A 15,907-nucleotide genomic window follows, 5' to 3' on the forward strand; every position below is an offset into this window, starting at 1 on the left:
ATCGCAACGTGCTTAGGCACGTTTTCTCTCTCTAAATACCCGTAGTTATGCCTCCAGCAACTACAAAGGGGTGTTACCCAGATGTGGCTTTACCTTACACAGGTGTAGCAGAGTGGAGTGTAAAACCTGATGTGGTATTGAAGAGTACTACCGCGCTACAGAAGATTTTTCATGTTTCCTGGTCAAATGTTCCTACAGGGGCCTTCTATTTACTTTGCTGTAAAAAGTACAGTCATTCTTTTGCTTTCTGCAGAGTAGCAGCTCCTAGGGAAGAGTAGAGCGGGCTGAGGCAGTGTGTATGCATACAGCCCGGGAGAAAAACACATATAGGGGTGTAAATAGCTTATGAAAACATTTGTCACCACTACAACATGATGCTGCTCAAACTGGATTATGATAGGAAACTGAAGAGTGTTGTGTTGTGGTTTTTTTTTTTAAACTAGCTTGTTTTAAGTAGATTCAATGCAAAATTAAGTAGAGGCAGAAAAGAAATTAAGCTCTTTGCCAGTTATGATATTTTAGAAATTCTTCGGTGCATCCCAACCCCGAGAAATTAATGTCTTCTTGGCAATGGTTAGCATGAAACTCTTGGTAATTCTTTTTAATAGATGTGGGGAAAGTAGTTTGAAGCTGTATTTATTTTTGCCAGTCTTTGGTGGAAAAAAAAAAGTTACTTTTTTTTGTTAACTTTTTTATTTCTTGTTCCTGTCTTCATGTCTGTTTTGTCTTTTTGCCATGCTTTTTTTGGTGCAGCTTTTAAAATTTAAGTGTCTCAAGGAAGAAATGCGTGGTCAAATTCTGTCCTCAGTTACTTGGGGGGAAAAAAAGTCAGAAAAATATATTGACTTTGCTGGTATAGAGCTGGATGTTTATTGAAGTAACCCACCAGAAGACTTTATCCTGTTCTCTTTGTTAATTTGCAAATTGACTTGTCTGGTTATGAGGCTACATAGTAAAATAGAGCAGGTTATTTTCAACTGCTTTTAATTCAAGGCAGAAGATCCAGCACCTGCTAAAGTGGGGTGGCCAAAGCAGTGCTTGTCTTTTGGTGAAAAGATTAAAAAAAAAAAAAAAAAAAGTGTGGTGTAAAGCCTAAAAATGAGCCTCAAATAGTAAATAAATTCTGGCTCTACAAAATAATCCTTTCTCTTCATCCAAACGTTCAGCCACGCTGACACCTGTGAGCAGATCCTTAAACTGGAGAGCAGATGTTTTAATGCTCTTACGTTTGCCTTGTCAACGTGACGCGTCGACAGCGAGCTGCAGCCCTGCCTTTACGTTGCGAGCGCCGGGCTGCTTCGGGCGGGTGATTTGCTCTTTGACCTCATTCTCCCTTTGAACCTGCTGCCGCGGAGTCCCTCAGCCCTGCGCCTGTTTGTCTTGTAATCCCCAGACAAGAAAAAAGCAGGCAAATTCCAGCCTTTCAAGAAGCTCTTTGGTAAGAGGAGGAAAAGAGAGCCCACGTCAGACTGCGAGGAAGCCAAGCTGAAGCCCAGCCACTCCTTCGGCAACGTCTGCAACGGCACCTTCTCCTCCGATGAAGAGCCAAACGGCGGTCTGAGGTAAGCTCACATGGGTCTGCAAACCCGTGGCTTGTTCTCCTTGCTTTTAATGGAATCAAATTCAAATTCTGCCTCTGCTGAGTGGTACCAAGTTCTATGCCGCTTTTTATGAAGCGTGTGCATCCCTGTCCCTCCTCTGAACGTGACGCCCGCTGCTGTAGACCCCAAGGTCTCACCTCTTACTTACGGCGTACATGTGCCGGTGCGGGTGAAATCCCGGGGTGAAGCAGAAATGCGTTTGAATCCGGCTCTGTGATTTAACAGAACTCCACGGCGAACGCCTGAGCAGTGGTATTAATGGCACCCGTGTGTTTAACACTGGGGAGAGGGAAACTTGAACTGGCTGCTACAGATACTTCACTGCGTACTTTTCCCTGCGAGGTGGCATCTCCGGGTCAGGACAGAGACACCCTCTCTCGGTCTACCCCATACAGGTTTTGCATTGCAGTTGGGGTTGACAAACAGGCTGCTTTTATTCTGATCTGAATTGAATGTAGGGTAGAAGAAGGAAGAGAGAGAGGCAGCTGGAAATCAGATTGTATTCCAGTGACAAGAGAGGACAGGAGGAGGGTGCACGAATTTGCTGCAGAAATGATGGGAGAAAGAAACTGCCCAGAGTTAACTAGTCAGCAATCTCTAACTAGGAACAGCATGGGGGAAAAAAACAAACGAAACCAAAACAAAAAACCACACCCCAGCAGCAAAAAACCAACACCAAATGCACAAACTAATTGGGTCAGTAATACTTATTTCACTTCCCAGCTGAAAGTCTCAGAGATGTTAGTTGACTCCTGGTAAAAGCCTGATGCTTTGGGAAAAAAGGAACTGTTTGCACTAGGGAGTGTGAGTATCTGAAAGTAACAAAACATATGTAAGGATCAAAACCCCATAACTTCCTCTGCTCGGGAAGGAAATGTGTATCAGAAACACCACCCTGCACAGGGTTTTCGATGGTGCAAAATCATAGCTGTGAAAATGTGGGGTTGGTTTGTTTGTTTATTTTTAAGCTTCTGGATTTTTTCTTCCATTCTGTGAAATTCTCTAAGTCCTAGGCTTCCCCGTTTGTTTCTGCAGTGCAATCTTGTACATCTCTTTTGCCTGTTCCAGCTTTTCCAAAAATCAAAACTGAGCATAGCCACACTGTAGGTGGAGACGTGACTGACTGCTGTTGCATCGCCTGTGTGCGTGATGCCGAGCGACTGTAGGAAGTTACAGTACCTTCTGCCTCAAGAGCAAACCAGCAAACAAGAGCAAGACAAAGGGCATCATCTTGCTATCAGGGATTTCCCATTTAGACTAGCTGAAAATTCAGCGCTGCGCTCAGAAACAGTGATGTGGGAACTTGTCCTGTTCCTCAACAGTGGAGGTGTGGCAGACCCTCGTGGGACTGTTAAATGCTTTCATTTATAAACAGATTCATTCTTCTAGTCAATAAAGTCATTAAATATAAGCCTCTAGTGGAATAAATCAGACTGTACAATTTAAATCACAGGGAATTAGCAAATGTGAAGGGTCCCACCTCTCAAGTGGAACATTTCCTTCTGTGCCTGTGATTCATGAGAGGTGCTTCCATTTTAGCCTGCTCAAAACTCAGTCAAAACTCTGTTTTCCCTGTCAGGCTTCATGGTGCAATTGTGGGTAAGATTTGGTAACAATTTTCAGTTTACACGTAGCGTTTGCCACGTTACTCATCTTACAACAAGCATAGATGTTCAGTTCAGTGCATTAGATTGCTCTGGGAAGCTTAATTTTTTCACCCTTTTCTGTTTTCAGCAGCATTGCTTCCATCCATTATATTTTTTTGCCTTTAGTATCATTTCAGATGCTTATGAATTGAATGCAGAGATAAACTATCTAAGTAAAATAATATACACAGTTGTTTACAAGTTGTCTAAGAGTAAATGCATTACCATACCTTCCATTATTCATATAGAAATGGACCAGAGCAAATATAAATAATTAGTAGTATATTTATGTAACCAAAATCCTGAATAGTTTTATAAAACCTTCAAACTCTTTAAGAACGTATACTAAGTATACGTATTTGTATACTTTTGTGTATACAAAGAGTTCCAATTTTGCAACCAAAGTCTGGGGGATGCTGCCATTCCTTTAATAGAGCTATATTTCTTCATCAGCCTGTAGAGTACATTAATTTGTTATCTGCAGATGTGGTTTTGTTTTGAGGAGGGAGAGGTTATTATTTTGAAAAGATATTAAGGAAGAAAGCTGCTTCAGGAAAGTAGAGTCAAGAAAATAAATGAGTACAGAGAGATCTAAATAAGAGGTCTGTATTGCTTCCAAGACCTAAGCTAGAGTTTCCCTGTGTGCCGTATTGGCTTACAAGCCTGCTCAGAGCCAACACCTGAATCTCTAATGGACGCTGCGCCGACCGGGTGATGCAGATGTACCAGGAGCCATGCAGGTAATCTGCATACGGTGTAGATCGACTAGCTGAGTTGGAAGCAGCCTGAGAGATCTGCCTGTCCATCCTTTCCTACAGATACTTCTTGGATTCATCAGATGCAAATAACTTGGTTGGTATCCTGATGTATGCACGCTTCAACCTATTTATTCATCCATGTTGTTTTGCAATTCTCAAGTGGGAGGTTTGCTACTGCAATTTGTCTTGCCCTGCCTTGTGAAAGACAAACTCCTTTTCCCACTCTTATATTGCCTTTCTCGAGTTTATAAAGTTAAAACCGTATTCATTAACTTTCTGTCCTACCCATGTGAGCTGGTAGACAGAACTGCTTATTACAAGACAAGTTAAATTGCGTTTGTGGAGCTTCACTAAAGTCTCCAGAAGCTTCTGTTCTGAGGCTATGATTTGACACTTTGTAAAATTTTGTATTTTTTGTCATTTGTCACAGTTGACACTAAGCAAGCTTTGTGAGGATGTAGCTGAAAGGGCGCCTGTGCGGTGCCCTATGACAAGTTTGTCATTCTGGGCTGATGGGCAGAGGCAGCAGGGAATTACATTTTTCTTGTAGAGACTACAGTAGAGTGCCTTTACTTGGGCTGAATGCAATATTTCAAAGAACGTGGAAGTAGACCTGTCCAGTCCTTAAGGCTCAGGTGTGCAACACTGATCTTCTTCCAGGCAAAAGTCTCTGTGAAAATCTCAGTCTCCTGAATGTGTCTGTCCGTGAAATGAAATTTCTAAATCCCCATCAAGCTCTGCATAATCCCTGTAAAACTGTTCTCAGGTCGCCTTCATAAAGTCATCCTCATTACAAAGAAATCACCTAAAGATCTTAGTTCTCGGTATATGCTGAGGAAGACTGCCTGTGAAGAAGAACGCATGAGAAATTTCCTGTCTCGTAAACACCTTTGCCCAGTATTTGCTGAACCTTTGCTGAGCGTGAATTGCTATTGGGACTGGACCGCGAATGACCCCGCTCTTTGCCTAGTAGAGCTGTGCGAAACTGTACAGCGGTTGCTACTCAGCTAGTGGATTCAGCTGCTTTTCTGCTGGTGGGGACCACGTGCATAAGCAGTGTGATTTCTCCAAATGTATTAGTCCTTTGAACATCCTCATTTTGGCCAGCAAAGTTGCTATTTGCTATACAGCTAACGAGCTGTATCCTTGTTGCACTTGATCAGATAATTCAGCGAGATAGTGTAGTTGCACTGATTTCTTCTACAACGATTGTAGAAGCCAAAATCATTCTGTTGCAAATATAAAGTTTAGTTTCTGACAATTTTACCAGCAGAGCTTCAAAATTATCTGTCCTTGACAACTGTCCTGACATCTCGCCAGGAAACTTCAATTCTAGAAATGTAAACAGGGCATATGCAGAGCTGAAGGAAAATATTTCAGTACTTTTTGTAATACTTGCCCAGTGTCTGCACTCAAAGACAGGCTTCACATGGATTTAAGGCAAGTATTTTTCGTCACTAGGCTATACAGGTAAGGAATAAACTGTTTATGGAGCAAAGCTCGGGCAAGGAGCATGGTGTGTTCCCAAGCTGCATCAGGAGTTTTACTGCTTGTGATGGGAAGTTCCTGGGGGAAGGCCCCAGGGTGGCAAACCGGGACACAGTGCCAGAGGTGCAGCACAAGTCAGGTCATGCATCTGTATGGAGCTGCAAGTTGTGCGAGCCGCTGTCTCCTCCTAAGAACTGAAGTCTCCCAAACTTCTCTGGGCAGTCCACCTGCCAACACCAAGACTGAATCTTTCCGTTTGAAAAGAGCAGAAGAAAGACTGGGGAGAGGGAAAAAAAAGCATTGTGATCTTAAGAGGCCTTCATTTAGTAATTTGCTAAAGATAATTTTTGTCAGAGGCTCAGTGGGTTGGGCTGTTTGACTGGTGGTTTACACCCAAGTCCAAATGCCACAGACAGTCTGAACATGGAAAGGAGGCCGTCGTTTCGTGCCAGCCATCAATGTTTATAGTGCAAATTTGGCTTCTCTCTGCTTAAAAGAGGCCAACGGCAATGATGGAAAGAATGTCAGTGACGCATGGTCAGGGATTCCATGGGATGGGGCACCTGCATAGCACATTTCTTAGAGGACACTTTGCCACTATTGTCCAAAGTACTTTTTAGAGGGGAAAATAATGTGATCAAGATTTGATCAGTCAGTTGAGTTGTGGTTTCGGTTCCAGACAGCTGATGTTGTTTATCTAAGAGGTATTTGACTTGTAAAATATAAATTTTAATGTGACATTAATTTTGAATTCTGTGCCTGAATGGCCACAAAGGGCACAGGCACAAATTTTCAGGCAGAGAAAAGATAGGAGGTATAGCTATCAACGTGGCTAACTTGTTAGTGCATTGAAATTTGAGAAAGAAGCCTACAGAAAGTGGAAACAAAGGAGGAATTGCAGAAAGATGTAAAGGAGAAAGATGTAAAGCAGCTCCATGGAGAAGGACCTTGGAGTCCTGGTAGTCAGTAAGTTTTCCACGGGGCAGCAATGTGCCCTGGTGGCCACGCGGGCCAATGGTATCCTGGGGTGCATTAAGAAGAGTGTGACCAGCAGGTCAAGAGAAGTTATCCTCCCCCTCTACCCCTCTATCCCCCCCTCACTGGAGTGCCTCATCTGGAGTATTGTGTCCAATTCTGGGCTCCCCAGTTCAAGAGAGACAGGGAACTTTTGGAGAGAGTCCAATGGAGGGCTACGAGGAGGATTAGGGGACTGGAACATCTCTTGTATGAGGAAAGGCTGAGAGACCTGGGGCTGTTCAGTCTGGAGAAGAGAAGGCTGAGAGGGGACCTTATCAATGTCTATAAATATCTGAAGGGTGGCTGTCAGGAGGATGCAGCCCGTCTCTTTTCAGTAGTGCCCAGTAATAGGACGAGGGGCGATGGGCATAAACTGCAGCACAGGAAGTTCCACCTCAACATGAGGAGAAACTTCTTTACTGTGAGGGTGACGGAGCACTGGAACAGGCTGCCCAGAGAGGTTGTGGAGTCTCCTTCTCTGGAGACCTTCAAAACCTGACTGGACGCATTCCTGTGAAACCTGCCCTCGGTGATCCTGCCTTGGCAGGGGGGTTGGACCAGATGATCTTCAGAGGTCCCTTCCGATCCCTACCATTCTGTGATTGTGATTCTGTGAGAAGGAGGAGTTGCTTTATAAATTCTTTACTGATAGGAGGAGGACTAAGCAAAGAGTTGGTCCTCTGTAAGCAAGGAGACCATGATGGTCACAAGTGGGAAAAAAAAAAAGCATCAGTAGGTGTACTTTCGACAGTACGTCTGTTTTTAGCCTGTGTTAACTTTGTTACTGTGGGCGCAGTCTATGCGGAGTTCATGCATACATGGGTAGCAGGAATATCACAGCTTTGCGAGATGATGTACAACAAATAAATGGCAGGTTCTTCTGGAGGGTGCAGATTGGGACCTGTATTCTTGTGGTTGTTTTCACAGAAGTTAGAGATAGGAGAGGTTTGTTCAGTGCTCAGCTCACCCTTTCTGTGATTGTTCCCAGTTGAGCATTTACCTTGGAAAACAAAATTATTCATATGATTTTTCTAAACAACATGTTCAGCTTGGGAATTTCTGCAGATATTTGTGGTCTTCTACTCCTCCAATAACAGCTTATTATATAAGTCAGGTCTAGGAGGTGATACAGTTTTTTCACTATTACTCATCTCTTGTACCTCCATTTTCGTTTCTGAATATTTAATCTTCATTTTGCATTTCATGTGAATGAGAACAACTCATCTGCGTCAAATGTGGCCTTGGTTACTAACTGCTGATCAATGGCATTCACTCTTGTCGTCATAGAGACTGGCCTGAAAAAGGAATGTAATTATATTTTCCTCATCTCTCAACTGACTCCTTTTTTACTGCCCAGGTAATTACCTGACATGTACCTTGAAAGAGTATGTGGTGATTGAAGGCAAAAAAACCCCACAACCCAACAATCTGGAGAAACTGCTCAGTCTCTTTCTTTCTGGTCTTTGCGTTGCCTTTTCAGCAGTCCCAGCCCCTGCTCTGATGGCACGTTCATCTTGCAGCTCAGATTTCCGTGTCATCTCAGTGGGTAATGCGCTTCACGTGAAGAGTGTCTCCCATGTTACTTTGGTGGGGGGTAGTGAAAAGAGTAGGACAGATGTTACGGTTGTCTTTTCTTAGCATTGTCCGGTACTAACTGTAGACTTGAAATTTGGTGCAGGTGATGATCAGCAGCAGGACACGAAGATTCATGTTCCTGCTGCAGGCCACCTCAGGGATTTCACTAAAGGCTTGACCCCAAGATGGTTTTGGTGTCTTGTTTAGATGGACTCTTACAAAGCAGACATATCAAAGTAGTTGTTGGCATATAATCTGTCTCAAAATTTCCAAAAGCAGCTCATGGTATTTTAAAATTTTCATAAAGTCTTGTTTTTACCTCCGACTCAAATCATAAACCTCGTCTATAAGCTCTTAACGTCTATGTGTTGTTTTTTCTGCATGACTATTAGAGCATTTGCTCTCATGAAAATGATTCACTAACAGTTCAGCTGTTCAGTTTCTAAATTTGCGAGTGGGGAGAAGGGAAACCCAATAACCTATAAATGACAACTTGCAAGAATCTGCTTTGATAAAATAGGAAGAATAAGAAAATGTTATTTGATGTATTGGTTTATTAGGTGGTAGTATATTTACACATTCATAAATCCCTATGAATTGAAGGTTCTGGCTAAACATCGAAACAACCAGATCTAAAGAATCACAAGCTTTTGTGTTTTGGGCCCAGGGAAATGTCCTGATTCCTCCTTGGACAATTTCAGCCACTATTTTGACACGTTTCCATGAGGATGCAGTATTGGGCAGTTCTGTATGAAGCAATCTAGAAGGGAAGAAAAAAAAAGTGATCTGTCTACCTGCTTGCAGCTTCAAAGAGTTCCCAAGATACCTTCCCTCTGTCACATCCAATTTTCATACACTGGGCAATTTTTTTTTCTTTTGCTCATTAGTCTGGTTTCTGCAATTGGTTTTTGTCAGTCTCCTAATTTCCCTTGTAAGTGTTTTGTTTTGAGTGCCTTCCTGACTCCAGTGGGGAGCACCTTGGTGCAGTGGTGCTTGGTGTCCGCCTTCTCCTGGATGCTTCATCTTAGCAGCACTCTGCATTTCAGCAAGTATCTCTTCGAGCCGAAGCAGAGCAAAGCAACATATGGATATAAGGCTTTTAGAAACAAAGCATGCTTGGATTATTCTTGCACGTGTCAGCTGACGTGGATCCACGTTGAACAAGTTTCTTATTTCTGTGTTACACAGTGTATTGTGGGAAAGAAGGGGTGTTCCAGGACAGAAAAGGTTGAGGCAAAGAGCAGCTTTGCCCTTTCCCGTTCTTCATTTGCATGGATCCTCTTACAGGATTCATTACAGGTGTGGTGAAATCAGAGTTGTTTCACCTTTTCTGTAATTTGTTGTAGCTGAACAGCACAGGAATAGGAGCCACAACTACTATATGAGTGGCCATTTCTGACATGTACCGAGTGGCATGTGGTCAGGGCGGAGGAGTGGGGAAAGCCTTCCTGAAATGGTTTCCGGGTGTCTTGACAGAACTTAAGACTGAACTTGAGAACATCATTCTCAGTGGTTTTGTTGATCGTACCCTTTCTCAACACCTCAGCTCTTGCCTTCTTCCCTCCTATTAATAACTTGATTAAGTCTTTGTGCTCCAGAAGCTTTGTTCTCAGGTATGTGGGCTAGTTTTCACCACTTGTTGCAATTTTAACACTTACTAGAAATTTGCACTAAATGCCATGAACTTGCCTTTTTTTTTACCTGCTACTTGAGTGCAAAAATGCCTCGTTATGTATGCTGTGGTTTGTATATGGTCCTAAGAACCCTTCAGTAGGCTTTCTCTCTGCAACAGCTGTTAACATTTTATCATGTCCCACTCTGTGTCTGTCTCATTTTTTCCTTGTCTTTCATCCTCAACCGTGATCATAACTAGCTTCATTTTCACTTTAGCAATTCCAGAACATGTTTTTAAAACTCTGGTGTTCACTTCTTCCATCAGAAACGCTGTCTTGCTTTAGTGTCCCTGAAAGGTTAGGCTGCCCTACTATCTACTTGTCCTCCCCCTTGCCTCCCTTTTGGCTGTTTTCATTGCATTCTCCCTCCTAATCATCATATATTTTATTTCCTTGCAGATTCTGCGTGGCAGCTGCCTTTTCCGCAGCTGGTAAGGTCTAGGGCTGGACTCGAACCAAGCAGAGTTGTCACCTGTGGTGTAATGTGCTGTCTTATTTCCTCTTCCCTGTGAGCTAAATGCAGTCACTATATAGCAGTTATTCCTGCCAAGGCTAACTTAGACTTCTCGCTTCCTTTTCTCTCTGTTTTGCCATATTTTAGAGCATATTTTGCATAAACATATGCTGCTGTTTGATAGAATAGTGTCACATGCAGTGGATTGCCAGGCCACATGTGAAACTTGGACCATTTAGAGCCCTGTTCCTTCCCCTAGTCTGCATATTTCTGTAACAACGGGTGACTTGTCCACAATCCTCAAGCGGAGTTAGGGGGTCACTTGCAGAATTACTGGAAACCAGCGTGATACCTCTCTTTGCATACTGAGACTTACCTCGTCCCACCTCATTACCTTCTCATCAGAAAGCAGCAAGGGCAAGGCTGCTCGCTTATGGGAGGCAAGCGGGGCACCAAGGGGCATCCCACAGCAGGGTAGGGGCCTCACGGCCCAGGGCCCAGTCCCACAGTATCTAAGCAAGGCAAGCAGGACAGATCCCAGGATGGGTGGCCAGGTCCAACCAGGAGTACAGATAAGGCAATATCTGGATAATAAGGAGGGTCTGAGGCTGAGCCAGGAAGTCAGTCGGGATCAGATCCATCGATCACCCCACAGGTCTATAGAGGGAAGGCAGGGCCAAGGGCAAGTCAGGAAATCAGTCTGCAAATTGACCTGGATCATGGGACTTCGTAGCCAGGTACAGCTGTGGTTGAGCTGGAGACCAGCACTCCTGCAGCACAGCTCAGGCAGGGACCAAAGCCTCAACTGTAATCTTAAGAAGAGCTCCTGGACCCGTGTGTGTGTGTGGAGGGTCCCAGGTGAGGCTGGTCAGGGACACTGAAGTTTATTAGTGCACTCAGGGCCCTGACAGCTCCCAGGATTAATTTCTATGCCCTTAATGATCATGATTTTTCTTAGATTGTTAGCATACATTAAAGAGGTATCAGCTACTCAAAACTGGGCTTGATCCTCACTTTTTAAAAAAACTATTTTACAGCAAGTTCTTAGGTTACATATCTCCTGATGGCATCAAGCTGGAGCTTTGTATAAGACAGTGTTGCATGATGTCTTTTGAGACGAGCAGAGCTACTAACACAGAGGCTGCACTGGCATCAGTGGGACGCTGGTGGGTCATAACAATGGGACCGTGCAGTTTTCCCAGAGTTGGTGTCCTGAGGTTCGGCACTTCCTGAAGGTGATATGGATATATATTAGCTAATATATATATAAAATATATATATTAGATTGAGCACAGAAATGATCCCTAAGTTTACTTTATGAAAAAGAATCCTTCAACTACCTTGCTAAAAAATTTCCCTTTTTCCTGTTCAGCTTGCATGGATCATGTTTACGGGTTTGTTAATGCAATGAAGCAACATGCTGTCTAAGCACAGTTGTAACGCGGAGTTATGTTGCAGCGTGGACAATATTCCCCATCTTGGCATGAGGTAGAACTAAAACTCACATTCCAGCATGACAGATGAAAGAGAGGACACTAAAAATACAGCTCAGAATTACAATCCATTTTCCTCTATTACAGTATTAATGCGTCTCTGGAATGACTAGAAAATGCAATTTATGTTTTTCATCTCTAGCTGCCCTGGGGGCGTTCATGGGAGATGCAAAGAGTTGGAATCAGATTTCTTTTTTAAAACAAAACATTAGGTAAAGGCAACCTATCACTGCACTTGTCATTTCCCTGGGGCACTATTCTGGGAGGTGACTCTCAGATGTCTTTGAAGGGATTATACTAAGGGTCAATATCTGGCTAAAACAAATTTGTTCTTGCTTTGCATGCTTTGTGAATTTTTTAGCATTAAAAATGCCTTCGTGTTAAAAAGTTGGCTCTGATCTCTAATGATTACAGAATTGATTTCTAATGGAAATCTAAAAGAGTGAAAGTCATGAGACTGAGGGTTTTTTTGAGTCGGTCTCTAAAAACATGAAAGAACAGAACAACTCATTCCTTCCCTTTATTTTCCAGTTTCTATTTCTAACTCTTTAATACCAGAGTGGGAGGAACACACCGAAGAGGCAATTGGTGGTGTGAGCTTTCTGTACTACAGAAATGCACCGACCAGGATTATGCAAGAGCTGAGACCTCGGTGTTCCCTGCTGGCAAAACTTCCCCTTTTTAAGGACCCCACTTTTGTCTTTGAGAGGAGAAATAACTCTGGAGAAAAATGGGGTCTAAAACATAATAGCCACCAGTACTGAGGTAAATTTAGGCTTGTATTCTGTGCAAGATTAGCCCGGCACGTACTCTGATGTGCTTAAGGGTGCAGTCCCACAGCGGTATATGCTGATCGAAGACCGGACTGCAGTTGTCTCTTTCCAGCAGCGCTCTGGATGTGCAGCTGGCATGGAAGCTTGTGTCAGTGTTTGCTCAGCCAAAGCAGGAAGTTGTGTGGGCTTTTGAGTTTTGTTGGGTTTGGGTTTGTGGTGTTTTTTTTTTTTTCTTTTGTAGTTAGTTACTCAGTCAGAACAGCTCTCTGAATTGTTTCATGTGAACCACGAGCACTAAGCAGCCACAAAGGAGGTGAAGGGAACACGCAGGCAGGAGGATAAAGGGAGAAAAGGTGATACCTCACCCACTCCTGACTCGGAGTCGGTCTGTCAGTATCTAGCTGACGGAAAATTGCATCCTAAACGGCTGACGATGCGTAGCAGTGGATGGCTGATGGGGGTCCAAAGAGCAATCTCTCGCTTTGACGGTCTTCATGGGAGAGGAATAAGACTCTTGTAGGCTCAGGGTGGTCCCGTTCTGCTGTGAGGGATTTGTTTCACATTTCCTAGTTTCTTAGCACACACAGACACCTCAGCAAGAGTGAGTAATGGAAAGTGGGGTTACTGCACAGGGGCTTTTGCAAGCCAAATTCATACACAAGATACGTTAGATCTATGATGCTTCCAATATCTATGTAATCTGTTTAACCTGTGGTTTTCTGGGATTCTTCCAGAAGTTTGAAATACAACAGAAGATGTTGCCCTTTCCAGGGGAATGAATTTATGAGCACAGATTTAAAAAAAGAGTCTGAGAAACATATTCATTTTGTGGAGAAGAAAGCTAGTTAGGGGCAAGATGTATTTGATGTCCCTGCTCACTGCAGGGGGGTTGGACTAGATGGCCTTGAAAGGTCCCTTCCAACCCAGACCATTCTATGAGGGAACTCTTTTTACAGCTAAATACAGTTAAACCCAGGCTAGAAGTCCATGTCATGTCCATGGTCAAGATGTGGTGTGGTCTTGGTACTCTATGTCTTGCTCTATTTCTCACCTGTTTGACACTACTGGCTTCGTTATTTGTAAAAATCCTGCGGGATGGTTGGCTCTGCTGTACTTTTATGCTCTTGGGGTACCCTCAAGATAAAGACATATCCCGGTGCACTCTTTTTGTGCCAAAGCCCATGTGTATCAAAGAACCCCTCATACATTCTCAAAAATGTAGCAGTTCTTAAGAATTTAATCCTAATAAAAGAAAGTGAAAAGTGTGTTCTTAGTTTTGCTGAGAAACCAAGTATTCCAACCTATATTCAGGAATCTGAAGAGGGACAAGGTGTGGCAAAGAAAACTCTGAGAAGAAATGGAATTTAACTTTGCTTCGAGTATGAGAAAATTGGTTTTGAAAAATTGTGTATCGGAACTGAAGTTGGAACATGATACTTGAGCTGCAACACATCTTCAGAGAGGACATCTTCAAGGATTTGCTAAAAGTGCTTTGTATATTGGTACAGCACATCCATAATTTATTTAATTTAGTCAGGTTTCTGGAAGTGAGTCAGATCATGATTCAATTATTTTCAGCACAGACAGCCTCTGAAGTGTCATCATCAGTATTATCAACAGAAGTGCTCACAAACTGATGCCACTGTTTTCCCCCATCTCTTGCAAGTGATATGGCAGTTTGAAACTGTAATACCTTCCACCGTGGCTGTGACTGTAGCCCAGGTCTGTGACATACCATGAATCTATTGAAAGCCATTCCTGATGTCGACATGCCTTTTAATTGAGGGGACATCTTTCTGAAGCACAGTCTGTAGATGTGGATTGTGAGGATGTTGTTGTATAAAGGCTTCTGAGAAAAACCTCAGAGATGAGAATGGTGGTAGCAATGAAGGAAACTCAATTAATTCACACTGTATTATGACTTAAAAGAAACTTAGTCTTTCCGAAAGTAGAACATGAGGAGAGTGGAAGAAGGGGTGGAAAAAGGACCTTTGTGGTATCATCTGTCAAACTCACAGCTGGGAAGATTTGAAAGGATTGTGAGCTCCAAGTGAGTAAAATAAGAGACCTTTCAGAAAGTTCAAGTAGCCTGGAAAATCACCTTAAACAATATTTAAACTTGCTTATAAAAGAAACTAGGTTGCTACAATGTGTGAATATGTTTTTTCCAATGTAATTTAGCCTACACAGACATTTAAGCAAAATTCTTAAAACATTTTTACCAGTTACTGGGGATGTGGCTAGCAAAATTGCTTGGTCATCCAGTTGTGAAATATCCAGTGTATCTGCAAAGCATTTTGAGGGTATATAGTAGAAGAGAGGACGGGTTAATTCGCTGTGGGGTTTCTTGTGAAAGTTTCATGTGTTCTAACAATTTGGAGTACGTTTGTTTTGGTAGCAAGTTAATAAGAAAACAAAATCAAAGAAAAACTTTCAAATATGTTTGGCCTCAGCTCTATGAAACAAAAATGTGTGATGCCATGTAACGAGGAGGTGCCTGAACTGAAAGCAGTTGGCATATGGGAGAACGTCAGAGAGAGATGCTGTACTTGCTGGGCACGGTCCTTACCGGCCATGGGTGCCCCTGCGGGCACTTGTCAGAGATAGGGTTGGCCTTCCAGTGGTGATGTTCTGAAGATTGCAGGTCACATGAAGCTCCCGAGCTGTTTCACGTGTCCCAGTGTCCCAAGGGAAGCTTTAAATGACATTTTAACAAGTCTGATGACAGTAGCCATAAACTCAAATCTGCACATAGCCAAAAGCTGGTGTACTGCGTATCTCAGTCAGGAGGTTCATTGGGTTAGTTCACAGGCAGGAGGTGAGACTAGATCACTAAAGGTATCCTCAGCTCTGTAGCGGGATGGGGAAGATGTTCATCGGCAGCCATGTCCTAGGCAGTCCACCAGCACTGACCTCAGCAGCTGCTCTTTTCTTCCATGCCGGGGAGACAGATTATCGGGCAGTTCCTCCTGCCAGCACATCCCTGCTGCTGAACTTCTGGGCTTTGACTGCTAGCAAACCCTCTTCCGCTCAAAAGCTGCAGGTCAGCTGTTCCCAACTTAAATATTAACAGATTCCTTAGGAAGGTCAAGAACGACTTGCAAACAAGTCACTGAAAGCGTTGGTGCCTGAATGGCAACCCTTGCCTACTAATTAGTCGTAACAAACAGAGGGGATAAAGATGTAGTACTGAAGTACGTCCGAGTACGCGAACGCCAACCCACTGGTGGGTCAGAGGGGAGGATGGTGCCACCTGCGCAGTGAAGGTGAGACAAAGCCGTAAGTACCTAAGCCACGGTGCTGCTGGGAGAATCTTTGCGAGAGGATCCTCTCTGGAGCACAGCGGGACCTGGATTATTCATCCTCAGCAGATCTCTCTGCTCAAAGGTAGATAGAAAACGATAAATTCCCACTGGCCGTGCCTTCTGC

General features: G+C 43.4%; 1 protein-coding gene across 1 annotated transcript in view; it reads left to right on the forward strand.

The window, feature by feature from the left end:
- The first annotated feature begins 1,356 nt into the window (after positions 1-1,356).
- The window catches only part of KIAA1211 (KIAA1211 ortholog), a 43,450-nt gene continuing 28,899 nt past the window's right edge, over positions 1,357-15,907 (forward strand). Inside the window, 1 exon segment of the mRNA XM_010287294.1 lies at positions 1,357-1,562. The gene's annotated coding sequence lies outside the window, so the exon portion shown is untranslated.

The sequence above is a fragment of the Phaethon lepturus genome, unplaced genomic scaffold (assembly GCF_000687285.1).
Source record: "Phaethon lepturus isolate BGI_N335 unplaced genomic scaffold, ASM68728v1 scaffold12835, whole genome shotgun sequence".
NCBI classification, from domain to species: Eukaryota; Metazoa; Chordata; class Aves; order Phaethontiformes; family Phaethontidae; genus Phaethon; species Phaethon lepturus.